The 13445-nt window shown below is 44.0% G+C and overlaps 1 pseudogene; it reads right to left on the bottom strand.

Annotated features, from left to right (window-relative positions):
- Window positions 1–1372: 1372 nt before the first annotated feature.
- LOC143623604 (DNA replication licensing factor MCM2-like) lies at window positions 1373–4740 on the bottom strand (annotated as a pseudogene).
- Between the last annotated feature and the right edge of the window lie 8705 nt (window positions 4741–13445).

Here is a 13445-nt window from a genome sequence, read left to right as displayed (position 1 = left end):
CCCTGAATTCGACAATCCTGATTTATATTGAAGCTTGGCCGGGGCCTTGCAATATCTCACATTCACGAGGCACGGCATTTCATATGATGTACAACAAGTTTGCATGCACATGCACTTGCCACAAATTGATCATTGGAACAGCTTGCGGCGCATCATACGGTACATTCAAGGCACCTCTGATATCGGTCTCACACTCGGTTCTATGCCTAATCATTCTTTACGAGCCTACACCGATGTCGACTGGGTCGGGTGTTCAGACACTCGTCGCTCCACATCCGGGTATTGTGTTAATTTTGGAAATAATCTCATTTCTTGGTCTTCGAAACACCAAAGTACTATATCTCGTTCTAGTGCTGAAGCTGAATATCGTGGCATAGCTAACGTTGTTGCTGAAATTTGTTGGTTCCGAAATCTTCTACTTGAGCTTCGTCATCCACTTACTCATGCAACACTGGTCTATTGTGATAATATAAGTGCTATTTATCTTTCGGGCAATCCAGTTCAGCATCAACGCACCAAACACATTGAGTTGGATATACACTTTGTTTGGGAACAGGTACACCGGGGTCACATTCGGGTTCTTCATGTCCCCTCCAAATACCAGATTGCTAACATATTCACTAAAGGTTTGCCCCGGGTATTATTTGATGACTTTCGGTCCAGTATAAACCTTCGTCAACCTCCAGTTTCAACTGCGGGGGTGTAATAGAGTATCTCATATAATTGTAATATATCTCCACAATAATATGAGATATCGATGTATATTTTATGCTAAAATAGATTATTCTCTTGTAATTTGTATAAATACATTATATGGTTAATGAGAAGGCAAGGACTCTACGTTCATATACAAAATAAATATATAAAGAAAGTTATGTCGGGTACATCGGGATATTACAAGTACTAAACCCACGAAAAAAATTCAAAACTAATCCCAAACCCTAATATGTCGGGTATTACATGTCCCAGTTGTGTTGGGTTTTCTCATCGGATTCAGGTTTCATTGTCATCTCTGCTTATATTGTGATCATTGTAATGTTCATCCTAAAGAATTAATATAGTAAAATAGCAAAAATAATTAAATAACAAAGCCAACACCATCAGTTTCTTCGAGTGCCAAAAGGGACAAAGATTTAAAAAGAACACTTTGGTTAACTCATCATCTTACAAGATGATACCTTATCTATCACACCTCTTTCTTCATGCAACTCAAAGTTACCACCTTTAAAATCCCTACTTGTAAAGAACGTACACCTTCAGATCGGTTATTCCATGCCTTCACATCAACACGAGACGTGGAAAATATATCTTCACTACGCGCTGCATTGTTCACCAGCTGATATCAATAGATGCAGCACAAGCACATTGAATATCATATACTTCTTATAGCTCTGCACCACATTTTTTTAATTTTGTAACGTTTTTAGCCTTTTAACCTTAAAAAGAATGTGTTTCATAATACTACCTTTTGGTATAGACTTAAAATGACTATCTGTTGCAAACTTTGCAAGCATCTCGTCCATGACAGGATCCACCATATCCTATACATCAGACCGGTTTTCATTCATGCTAATCAAAACCATACACAAAAACATGAAAAGAAAAAGAAGCTTAAATAATATTATAAGTTATTAATGTATGTATATATAAGTTGTAACCTTCACAACAGAGAATATACAAGTTGTGAAAAGTTTTTTGAAGAATTATATCTGCAGAAAGTTACCATTCATGAATTAACCAAGTATCATTCTCATTATAAATGAATGCAATTTAAAACAATAAGATATTGAAATTAGTTTTCGAATACGTAGCCTACCGTCCTCCTATTAAATTAGCTGCAGCGATAACTGAGCATCGAGCTTGAGGTGAAGTTACAATTCCAGCTTTAGACGACATGGTAATGCTTTGTTGTTTCATTGCTTCATGAATACTCACCCTATTGATGTCAAAAATGTAATCAAAGTACATTTAACTATTTGTTAACTACCAATGAAAAAGATTAGATACTGCATGAGTTAATTACCTATATATGTTGCTCATCCATTTTGTCAAATTCAACAATAAGGCATATCCCACCTTCAAGGGTCCACTTGCGTGTGACCGGATCCTTGGGGCACTGCTTCCGTAAGACCTACGACAGAAGCACCTTTCTCGGTTGTGTAAACCGCCCTTTGACCGGTTTTCAAAACAAAGTTAGCAAGAAAGTTAAAACTATTGTTAGTGTAGAGCCTACCTCGGAATCGGGCTTCCAAGGTGGCCCATGGAGAAAGCAAAGGTGAATAAGATTGGAGAAAGCCCAATAAGGAAGGCCCATGATAAAGGATAGAGATGGAAGAGAGTAATGAACAATCAAATCAAGTTTGACCCAACAAGTTTGACCAGAACACTAATCTTTGGACCAAGGGGAAGGGACGTTTGAGGGAAACATGTTTCCTGGCCTAAAGCTAAGGCTGGCACCTCCGGTCCAGGCCAAGGGATAAAAGATTGTAGCGGGAATACTCAAAAGAGCAAAGAAGGGCCCACTGGTAATACCCCAAGGGCGGAAAGCCCATGTATTGTCCATGCAACATGTTAGGAAGCAACATCAGGCTCCACATTTACTCATAACAATTAACCCATTCGTTCTCATTAGAGACTCAATAAACACATGAACAATACATAAATATTTATCTCTTTGGTCATTCTAAGAGCATATCTTGAATCCATTCTGTAGAGTCATTAAGGGTTCCAACGGTTAGTTTTGTTGTTAATGTGACCATGCAATAAGATGCTTTTTACATAATAAAACACTTACAAAGGAACTGAGATTTTGCAGTGCCAGGATCACCTAATAAAAGCACATTTACGTCTCCTCGCAACATCTGTTTTCCTTCTAGTATTTTTCTCTTGACCTCCAAATATGGCAAGAGCAGTTGCATAGTTTTTATATCTTCATGACCATATATTGATGGAGCAATTGACTTGATAATCTGGTTAAATGTTATTATCACATGTTGTAACAGATATTAATATACCTTAGAGTAGTTCTAAATAAGCAATTTAAAAGCATACTGGTTCTCCAATCCGTGGATCTTTAGATAACTTCTCAGTTTTTGCTCTGTCCTCTTGACCTCTTGTGTAAGTTTATCACATATAGTAACAAATCTTATTTCTTAGTAACATGGTTTGCTTCAATCACCGTGGCGAAAACAGGGGATCTGTGTTTTATATTCAGTGAAATCAAAGTTTTGTGTAAATGCCTGTGACTTCCTGAAAATTACATAAAAGTAAGAATATGTTGAGATGGTTACTTTACTGATATAAGATGAAAGAAAACTCAAGGCTTAAATTGGATTTCATGAACATTACTATCACTTCCTCGTTTCAAGCTTTTTTTTTTAAAGCTTGAGCTCGGCTCGTTTATTATTTATTAACTCATTTATATACATTTTTAATTATTTTTATATATTTTGTAAAAAGAAAAACCTTTAACGAGCCTAAGCTCGACTTGAGCTTGTGTAGTATGTCAACAAGCTAAAGCTCGGCTCGAGGTCGATTGTGCAATGTAAAAATAATACATAGAAGTCCAAAAGAGAAAAAAACTTAAAAATACAAAAGGCTCTACGAGCCTAAACGAGCTTCTCATACAAGGCTCAAGCTCGGGCTCAAAACCTAAACGAGCTTTGTTTGAGGCTCGGGCTCGAAAAAGCTTGGCTCATTTCGAGCATTTTATCGATCAAAACTCGAGTGGCTTGTGCAAAGAGCTCGGCTCATTCCGAGCTTTTAAGTTTTGATATTTTCTTTAAATGTACATACTGTCATATTGATTAACATGCATACATCAAAGTGTTTATATGGCAATACAAAACTTTGTATTTAGGTTTGGAATAAACACAAGTGAAAAAAAAGTCGTGGAGGATCCTAGCGTATGTAAATGATCACGTTAACTTAATAATAGACGTAAATGACTGAAATCCTTAAAAGATCGATACGTCATATGTAATAAATAAATTTTAATATCTAGATACATAATCGTAATTGTATACCATAAAGATAACATATAAAAATAAATAAACTTGAAGAGCTAGACACATAGGTGCTGTTTGTTTTTTAAGAGGTAAATCGTCTGCAGTCTGCGGACTACATCTGCAAGTATCTGTAGCAGAAGAGGTGGACCAAACCTCTGCAATCTGCAAGAAATAGACTGTTTGTTTTTAACGTCTGCAAACTGATAAAATAAAACAGAGTGTTTTTAAACAAACCGAATCGAACAAACTAATGGTAATCATCAAAATGCATGGTAACTCATCAAAATGTCATTTTTATTATATAAATATAATTCTTAATAATAATAATAATAATACTGAATTGGGATTAAAAGTTAAAACCTGAACAGGGGACATGGTCGGGTCCGAGTTCGAATCTCCAATCAATCGTTCATGTGAGGCATGAAATCATTGTTCCAGATCAACTCATCGGAGGTTAAAGGGTCTTCCTTTTCACCGCCCCAGTACTTACGGAGCTTGATGGTGGTGGGTGGTCTGCCGTAGTCTCCCGGAGCAACACCGGTGCCCGGTACTTACGAAGCTTGGTGGTGGGTGGTCCGCCGTAGTCTCCCGGAGCAACGCCGGTGGACCATTTCCGGGGCTTCTTGTTGGGCAAGATTATCTTGGTCGGCAAAGTGGCTGAATTGGAGTCTTGTTGATTGATGGGTGTTGCTGTGCAGGTTAGTGAAAGATACCTACAACTGATTGCAGCCATTGTTATTGTTATTGTTAATTGATTGGAAGTGCTTTGAAATATGCTTGAACAATGATGAAAAAAATAAAAAAAAGAGGAGAAGAGGTGAGAAGTGGGTTGAACAATGCTTCTAGGAGAAGAGGACGTGCAGACGTTTTTTAATGAAACGTCTTCGGAAAAACAAACACACTGCAGAGCCCAACGTCTGCGCGTCCTCTTCTCAGTGCAGACAAAAGAGGTACAGAAGTGCTTTTGAGGAAAAACAAACAACACCATAGTTTCTATATACCATACAGACAAAAGATGCGTTGAAGAAACACTAAGTGACCCTGGGCAGATTACGGATAATCTGGGGGTTAAGTAATGTTTCCCACGAGGATGAGGTCCAGCAAAGAAGGTTGTTCTTCAGGTGACCTGCAAAACAGACACCGTGAGCTCGTCACTGAGAAGGGGGGGTACCTCCTTGTGACAACCCTCCGGCGTGAGAATCAGACTAGATTGCTCTTGAATATAAGTGTATATTAAGAGATTGCTAGAGAAGATAAGATAATGATATATCAGATGATGTCCTTACCATTCCAAGGTGTTGGAGTATTTATAGCCGAAGGTAGGTTTCCTAGAAGGTACAGCCGGCTGAATAATATTCCTGTTCTACCAACAGTGGGCTACGCACAAGCCATGCTGGTAGAGATGGGCAAAAAAACCGGTTGGTGAACCGGTTCAACGGTTTAAACCGAAAACCGGTTTTTACAAAAACCGGTTATTTAAAAACCGGTTTGACCGGTTTAGTAACCGCCGGTTCGTATATCGGTTACAAGTTCTAGAGAAAAAACCGGTTACTGAACCGGTTATGGAAAAAACCGGTTAATTTTAAAACCGGTTATTATGAAAAAAACCGGTTATTAACCGGTTCTAACCGGTTTCTAAACCGGTCCTAACCGGTTAGACCGGTCCGAGTTTTGCACCAAAAAAACCGGTTAATAAACCGGTCCGGTTATTTAAAAACCGGTTTTTTTCCAGGCCAAGAAAAACCGGTCCGGTTATTAACCGAACCGGTTTTTTTAAAAAAACCGATTAGTGCACCTCTATATGCTGGTTGGTGGATAGGCTGCGGTCGACAGTGACAAGGTCGGCTGTATACTGTTCCTTTACAGCCGGCTATGCACTGTTCCACCAACTGTAGGCTGCGCACGTCCCATAGTAAGGGTTGGTGAGTAGGCAGCGACAAATAGTGACAAACAGTACTAGAGGGTGCTCCTCCTCGTACTGTTGTCGGTGAGCTGTCACCCTGTGATTGGTTCATGGGCTGTTCTGGTCAGATCGTCTGTTTTGCCCATACCTTGGTAGGTATAGTACAAAAGATCTTCCAGAAGCATACGGACTGGCTCGTTTGGCGGGAGTATTCCCGCCTTGCTCATTCCTTCAGGTGACTACTGAAGTAGCAAGAGTTAGTGCCTTGTGCGTGTAGCCTTGCTATCAGTGCGGGTAGCCTTCCCTGATGGCTTGTATCCGCAACTGCGGGAACAAGCGGGGAACTTCACCATTGGGAGGCTTTCCCTGCGGGTACAGCTGGCGTACTGCGCGTAAGGTCTTCTCTGAGCATGGTGGGTCCTACGGAAGCAGTTGGTCGTTGCGCAGACGTCCCTGTTCAAGGTGAGTCTTGCGGGTCCAACTGGACTCTGCTGGGACCTACCTCTTCAAGTCCCCCCAGTCCAATGTTCTTCTCATGAATTATTAATAAGTGAGATGAACTTTTGGACTAGCAAGGGGTTTTGAAAAGGGTTTTTAGTTTTAAGGTTTTCCGTGGGGATTCTTCCCGCGTTTTTCCTAATGTCACGCAGAAATTCCCGACTTTTCTGCTTGATCTTTGGGTATGAAGCGGGTAGGTCTGTAACCTCCTCGCAAGTCAGGAGCGTTGAGTCCCACTTGTGTGGATTCTCCATGGGGTTTTGGTAGTTTTCAACATAGTGATCAATTATGTTAAAACCACCAATTCCATCTTGGAGTTTCAAACAATATAGTTCTCGACGTTCCCGCCATGCGGGGATGTTATTCCCGTTTCCGCAAGCATGGCCTAGAAGATCCTTCTTGGTTTGAATTCCCTGCAGAGCGCTAAGTATGTGAAGGGTTTTGCCTTGACACTGTACCCGCACTCGTCTTACGGTTACTTTACTTCCAAGGTATTCCTGGCGTCAATTCCCTGCGGGTGCTAAGTATGTGAAGGGTTTTGCCTTAACACTTTACTCGCACCTGTCTTATAGTTACTTGGTTGCCAAGGTAAGGGGTATTTTCCCGCTTTTGAATCCTTTTGAAATTTTGAAATTCGAAGAGTTGGTGAAAGGATAAGAACAGTCCAAACTATTGAAACGTCGTCCGACGGTTTCTTCTGACAGTGTCAGGACGTGCAGGAAGTTATGGCGACGTGACAGTATATGGTCATTCCAGGCGCTTTTTCAGGCGCATGGGCGCGAATTTTCGGGCGCGTGGCCGCGAAATTACTGGCACGCGTCCTTTCAACAGCTGTTGCCAGCTTGCTTTTTGCCACGTGTCATAGTTTCATTGCACCTGTGATTTCTCTCTCTTCCGCATTAAATTCATCGCATTAATTGCGATTAGTATATAAAGGGGGAGAGGGTCCTTTGTAATCCACACTTTCACTTTTCTCTTCATCTTCAAAACGATTTCCGGCGAATACTCACCTTTTCAGTCGAGCATTCTCTTGAAATCGTTCTCTTTTTTCATACCTGCAAGATGTCTTCTGTTTACGATCTTGAGGCTACAGCCCAGGAGGCTGGGGTGTACGCTGAGAACCCGTCATCCACGTCCGACAAGGATGACAAGAGTACTGCTGGCGAGTGCCAGTGCGCTCTGCCTGTCGATCTATATCAGTACATCGTCAGGAAGTTCATGCTCGAGTCTCTCGAGCCTGAGTTTCCTGAACTTCACCAGACGGTGTATGATGCCCCCAGTGGCAAGATCGGGGTATATGCCGCATTCTTTGTCTATGGGAATCTTAGGTTCCCCTTGACGAAGTTTGTGTACCGTGTTCTGGAGAGGCACGGTGTACACCTGACCGAGGTACACCCGATGGCGATCGGGAAGATTCGCCACTTCGAGTGGGTGTGCCGGATTCTGGGCGTTGAGCCCTTCGTCGACCGCCTGATGACCTTCTACTCTTGGAGGTCTATCCAGGGGTGGTATACTCTGATAACCCGGATCAAGGGTTTGAAGATTTGCGCAACCGAGCGCAGTCTTCGTTCATGGAAGCGGGAGTTCTTTTATATCTCCGCTCGCGCCATCCCCCTTGCCATGAAGTTCAAGAATGGGCAAGCACTCCCCAGCCTTCACGCCTCCAACTATCAGGAGGCGGAATGGTTTTCAAAGATTTCCCGAGTCCAATCTCCGGTTTACCGCTTTGCGGAGTCCGGGATGGTGATGCTCGGGATGAGCCGGGTGTGGAAGGATGCGGATGCGCAAAAGATCCCGATCGTCCTTGAATACGGTTTGAACTCTGTCCCTTACGGTACGCTCTGTCTTCTTTGTTTATATAGGTTTGTCTTCTAACTGTTTTTCTTTTATTTCAGAGGGGAACGACTTGCAGTCGCTCCTGTATCCGCGGGAGGCTGATAGTCCCGCTCGGATGGGTACTCGTGCTCTAGATGAGAACGAGTTGCCCATCCTTGCACAGACGGCGGATCGGTTCGTGGAGGTCTACCCGCCAGGCCACGAGATCCTGAGCGCCAGGCGGCCAGGTAAGGCGTTATTCAACCCTCGACCCCTCAATGCTGAAACCTCTGATGGAATTCCTCTAATCTTGTGTTCTGATGAGGAATCCGCAGATGGTCCTCCGTTGGTGCGGAAGAAGAAGGCTGCTGGCGGGAAGGGGAAGGCGAAGGTGGCCGCCACTTCCGATCCGGTGCCTCGGTCTGATTCAGAGACCGAGAGTGAGGAGGTGGCGGGGAACCCCGGTGGTGATAAGACCACTGCTCCGGAGGCTGCGACGACTGTCACCTCCGGAGAGCCCAGGATGACAACGGTGAGCGGCGTGAAGAGGCCAGCTCCATCGGGTTCATCCCCGCCTGTCCGCACTTTTAGGCTCAAGAAAACCCGTAAGTACAAACTTTATTTTTAACTTCATAGCTTTCCATCATTAATACTTATCTTCTTTGTGCAGGCGTGGATGCTACCGCATTCCAGGGTGGAGCGGGGAGGAGTACCTCCGGACCCATGACGGTAGGCTTGGTCAGCCTTCCTGAGGCGACGACCCAGGCGGCTGCGCCTGCTTCCGTTGGTTCAGTTGCTCACCCAGTTGAGCCAACTGTTCCAACTGCGATGACATCACCGCCGGCTGTCAGTGCCATATTTACCGCATCTTTCACTGAGCCGGCGGTTACTTTTTCTGCGGACTCCGCAGCGGCGACCACGGTTGTGAGTTCACCTACGGTGAGTTCACCTCCGTTGGTTTCTACTACCGCGGCGGCCTTCACCATGCCTCCTCCGTCATCGGCAACGACGGCCGACCCTTCAGGTATGCATGGGGCTTCTCGCCAACCTCTGCCTCCTTCCCATCTACCTGACCTCTTGGACGGATTTCCTTTGGGTTCAGGTGATGGGTTTGGCGGCTATCGGCCTGTTGTTGACCCTACAGGTGCGTAGGGTTCTTTTGGCCTCTTTTTTTTTTTTTTTTATTATATCATCTTTTCCTAACTGCTTTTTGTTTTTTGCAGTGTCGGATTCCAATGAAGTGTATGTTCCACGATGGAACATCCGCCGAGGAACAACCCTTCGCACACCTGTGGAGTGCGTGGAGTAGGCTCGTCAAGCAGCTCCTAGTGGTGCGTTGGGGGAAGCCATGGCTAGCTACCAGGAGGGTAGGCTAACCAATGAGCTTCGGGTTCTCCTGGCCCGGATGCAGCCGCGCGTCGAGCTGCTTTGTCGTGAAAATGACAAGTTAAAAGCAGCTTGTATCCAAGAAGTAGCTCAGGCGCGGGCTGTCCGGGAGGAGAATAGGAGGCTCTCCGCCGCTGCTGTGGAGAAGGAGAAGGCGTTCAAGGCCCTTGAAGTTGAAGTTCAGGCCCGTCTCGAGGCCCGTTCCAAGGCTGCCCAAGCTGTTAACGAACAGCTTCGGCTGGCTAAGGAAACTGCTCGGAACGCAACTGAAAGGGCCACCAAGGCTGAAGCTGTTGCTGAGCCTCTACGCCTCGAGAATGAGGAACTTAAAGCCAAACTAGAGGCGCTCCAACAGGCTCATGATGCCTTGGCGATGGAAGACGCGAAGAAGCTCCAAGAAATCCTGGACCAGAGGGGGGTGCTTGACCAGACTGAGCGGAAGCTAAAGGGCGTTGAAGAGGCTGCGGCTAAAGAAGTGTTGCTTGCCAACCTCAACAAAAGTGAAGCCGAACGCGCCCGTACCCAAGCTCAAGCTGCCCTCCAGGAAGCTCTGGTTACCAAGGAATGGCTTCTTCGAGAAGCGTTGTCTCAGGTAAGCTTAACTTCATAATGTCTTTACGCTTTTCTTTGTAAATAGAAAAGGTTTTGATACTTGTATTTTTTCTTGTAGGTTGTGCATCGAGTCTTCACGGAAACGTCTTATGACGATGCTATGAGCGCAGCCCTCAACGCTTCTCATGAGGATGGGGAAAAGGCCGGCTTCCTGCTTGGTCTAGGGTTTGTTGAGAAAGGCATCCCGCCTTCCAACTTCCTTTTGTATGATGTGGATACTGAAGCTGTTTATGACCAAGAAGTGAACCAGTATGCCGCCTTCCCGCATCCGGTGGTGGAGAAGGTGAACGAAGTCGCTGCTGCTGATGATGGGCTAGCTATCCTTAAAGCTTTCCTTGAACCGCCACGTTCTACTGATGGTGCGGGTCCAAGTGGAAGTGGTCCTGAAGCTTGATCCTGAAGATCCCTTTCCACCATTAGAGTAGATTTTTATTTTTGTACAGCTTCTTTTGTATGCGGGTATGACCTAGCAATCTTTGTAATATTTGAATTTTGATGGAATAAAGATTGTGTTAATTCCTTGCCTTGTTTATTTTACGCATGTTTTGATTCAACTTAGCAATTTCTTTAGTACTTAGATAAGTTAACTTTTTAACGTGGCAAATTATAAGTTTGTTTCGCTTCCTCTTTCATGATTGTGCGGGTATGGCCGTCACTTACACTTAGTAGGATGGCTAAACTTTACCTATATCTGACCTGCGTGGAAGTTTTCCTCATCTTTTCCTTTGAAATTTTCTAAGTGTTTAGAATAAGTTAACCTTTGAACGTGGTAGATAATAGGTTGAAGTTTTGCTTCCATGTTCGTGATTGTGCGGGTAAGACCGTCACTTGCACTTAGTAGGATGGCTAAACCTTACCTATATCTGACCTGCGTAGAGGTTTTCCTCATCCTTTTGTTAGAAATTTTCTAAAGTATTTTGAATAAGTTAACCGCTCGACGTGCGGTTGTCAATAGGTTCGGTTTCCTCTCATGATTTGTGCGGTTAGGACCGGCGCTTTCATTTAATGGGATGACCAAAGTTTACCTATGACTGACCTGCGTGAAGGTTTACCGTTTTTTGGGTTTATGCGGGTTTTGCCGCCTTCCCCACGCAACGACTTTCCACGTAATTATGCGGTGAGTACCGGCATCAGTGTTGAATAAATTAACCGTTCGACGCGCGGTTGTTAATAGGTTAGTGTTTAGTTTCCTCTATCATGATTCGTGCGGATAGACCGGCACTTTCATTTAGTGGGATGACTGAACTTTACCTTTAACTGACCTGCGTGAAGGTTTGCCGTTTTTTGGGTTTATGCGGGTTTTGCCGCCTTCCCCACGCAACGACTTTCCCCGTAATTATGCGGTGAAAACCGGCATATTCGTGTGGAAAGTTCATAAGTATAAATGTAAAATCATCAGCTTCGATGTTCTAAGGAGAATCATTTCCATTAGAAGTGGCTCTGGGCCTTTCTTTACAAATTTGGAATTGATCTACATGCAAACTGTGTAATTGAGCTCCCTTCCATGTTGTTGGGATGGGAGTGCCATCGAGCCGATATGCACCTGGTTCGGGATCTCGTTGTTTACGCAGTATGTAGTCTCCGGCATTGAAGCTGCAATTTTATTCGTGTTTTCCCCAGCTGGGGTTCTACACGCATCAGCCTGCTCAGCGTTCGTTACGCCACGAGGTGTGCGAGCGTCCCATCTCTGACAAATGCTTCGACGATGTCCTTTACGTCTGTGCATTCTTCAGTGTTGTGGCCTTTTTGTCCTGTGAAAGTCACAGTATTTGCTCCGATCAGCATTGTGACGATGTCGGATTATTGGAGCCTTTGGCCATGGGAGCTCCTCAGTGGCGAATATCTCGGTGATGCTTTTGGTGAGTGGCGTCCATCTGGAGTTCTGGTTCGACTGTACGTTATCCCTTCCGCCTAACCGATGTTGCAAGCCGGATGAGGTGTCAAAGTTTACCCTTGACTGCCAAATGCCTAGCTTCCGCTTTTTGTTTAGTCGGGCGGTAAGGACGTTGTCTTCTCTTGTTTTCTGGGTGTAGAGGTTTGTGCTCTGGGGGAGATCTCTACCCAGTTGCTTCTCCGTTTCCGCAAAGCGTTTAGCTGCTGTCATGATGGCATCCCATGTGGATGGCATGCCATCTTTACCCGTTAAGGTGCGGATGAGCTCTGGGTCGTTTGCGCCCTGGATGAAAGCAGCGCGAACAAGATCTTCGCTAATATTACCCAGACTTAGCTTCTTTGAGTTGAAGCGAGTGATGAAGTCTGGCAAAGATTCATCTTCCTCTCGAATGCATTTGAGGATTGTCCATTGCTCTTCGGTATACTTTCTTTGTTGGCTGAATGTTGGCTAAATTTTTGCTGGAAGTCTTCCCAATCGTAGATGTGGTGGACCGGTAGACGATCGAACCACGCTCTAGCTGCCTCAACAAGCGTCATTTGGAACATGTAACACCACGTAGTTTCCGTCCAACTACTGACGGTTGCCCCCGCTATGAACCTGTTCAAATGATCGTCTGGATCAGATATACCATCGTAAGTGCCGATGTTGGACATCTGTTTGGCACTTTTCGGGGCAATTGCTTCCGCAATGTCCCTTGCAAACTTGGACTTTCCTGCATTTGCAGCAGTTGGTCTAAAGGTTTTGGAGAAGTCACGTGGGTTTCTCCCCGCGTTCGTTGGTTTAAAGGTTTCTCCAAAATTATCTCTTGTAATGCTCACGAAACGTGTGCAGTGGATGATTATAATTAATCATTTACCATCTTCAAATGCCATTGTCGTAGCATGACATGATTACAATATTTTAAGGGCATGTGAGCATGTCTAGCGTGGTAGGTGAACTTTAGTGGTTAAACACGATAAAGACGTATGTTAATATATATTTATAGAAAATAATCAAAATGTTAGTCAAAATATCCACCTAAAAATTGAATTGACGGTTTTTAATCTCTACACGACAAGATTTGTAACCAATCAGATATGTCATTGTCCAAAAATTATTGTTGGATGCCTAAAACATTATGTCGGCTCCAACACTTGTATGACGCATGATATAATCTTGTTGGTTGAAAATCTGACCGGTTAATGATTAAAAAAATGTAGAGGTCAACGAAATCGATGATCGAAGAGTATGAGAAAAGAAAAAATTGGTTAAATAATAAATATACAGTTTATTTATTTGTATATCTTCCGTTTAAATGGGGGGGTAAAAGAGAAGTATAAATACGCCAACT

Source organism: Bidens hawaiensis, unplaced genomic scaffold, assembly GCF_021521415.1.
Source record: "Bidens hawaiensis isolate Kalapana, Puna unplaced genomic scaffold, B.hawaiensis_p1.1 tig00003506_1, whole genome shotgun sequence".
NCBI lineage: Eukaryota > Viridiplantae > Streptophyta > Magnoliopsida > Asterales > Asteraceae > Bidens > Bidens hawaiensis.
Note: the sequence above shows the minus strand (reverse complement) of the source record. Positions and strands in the feature narration are given on the sequence as shown.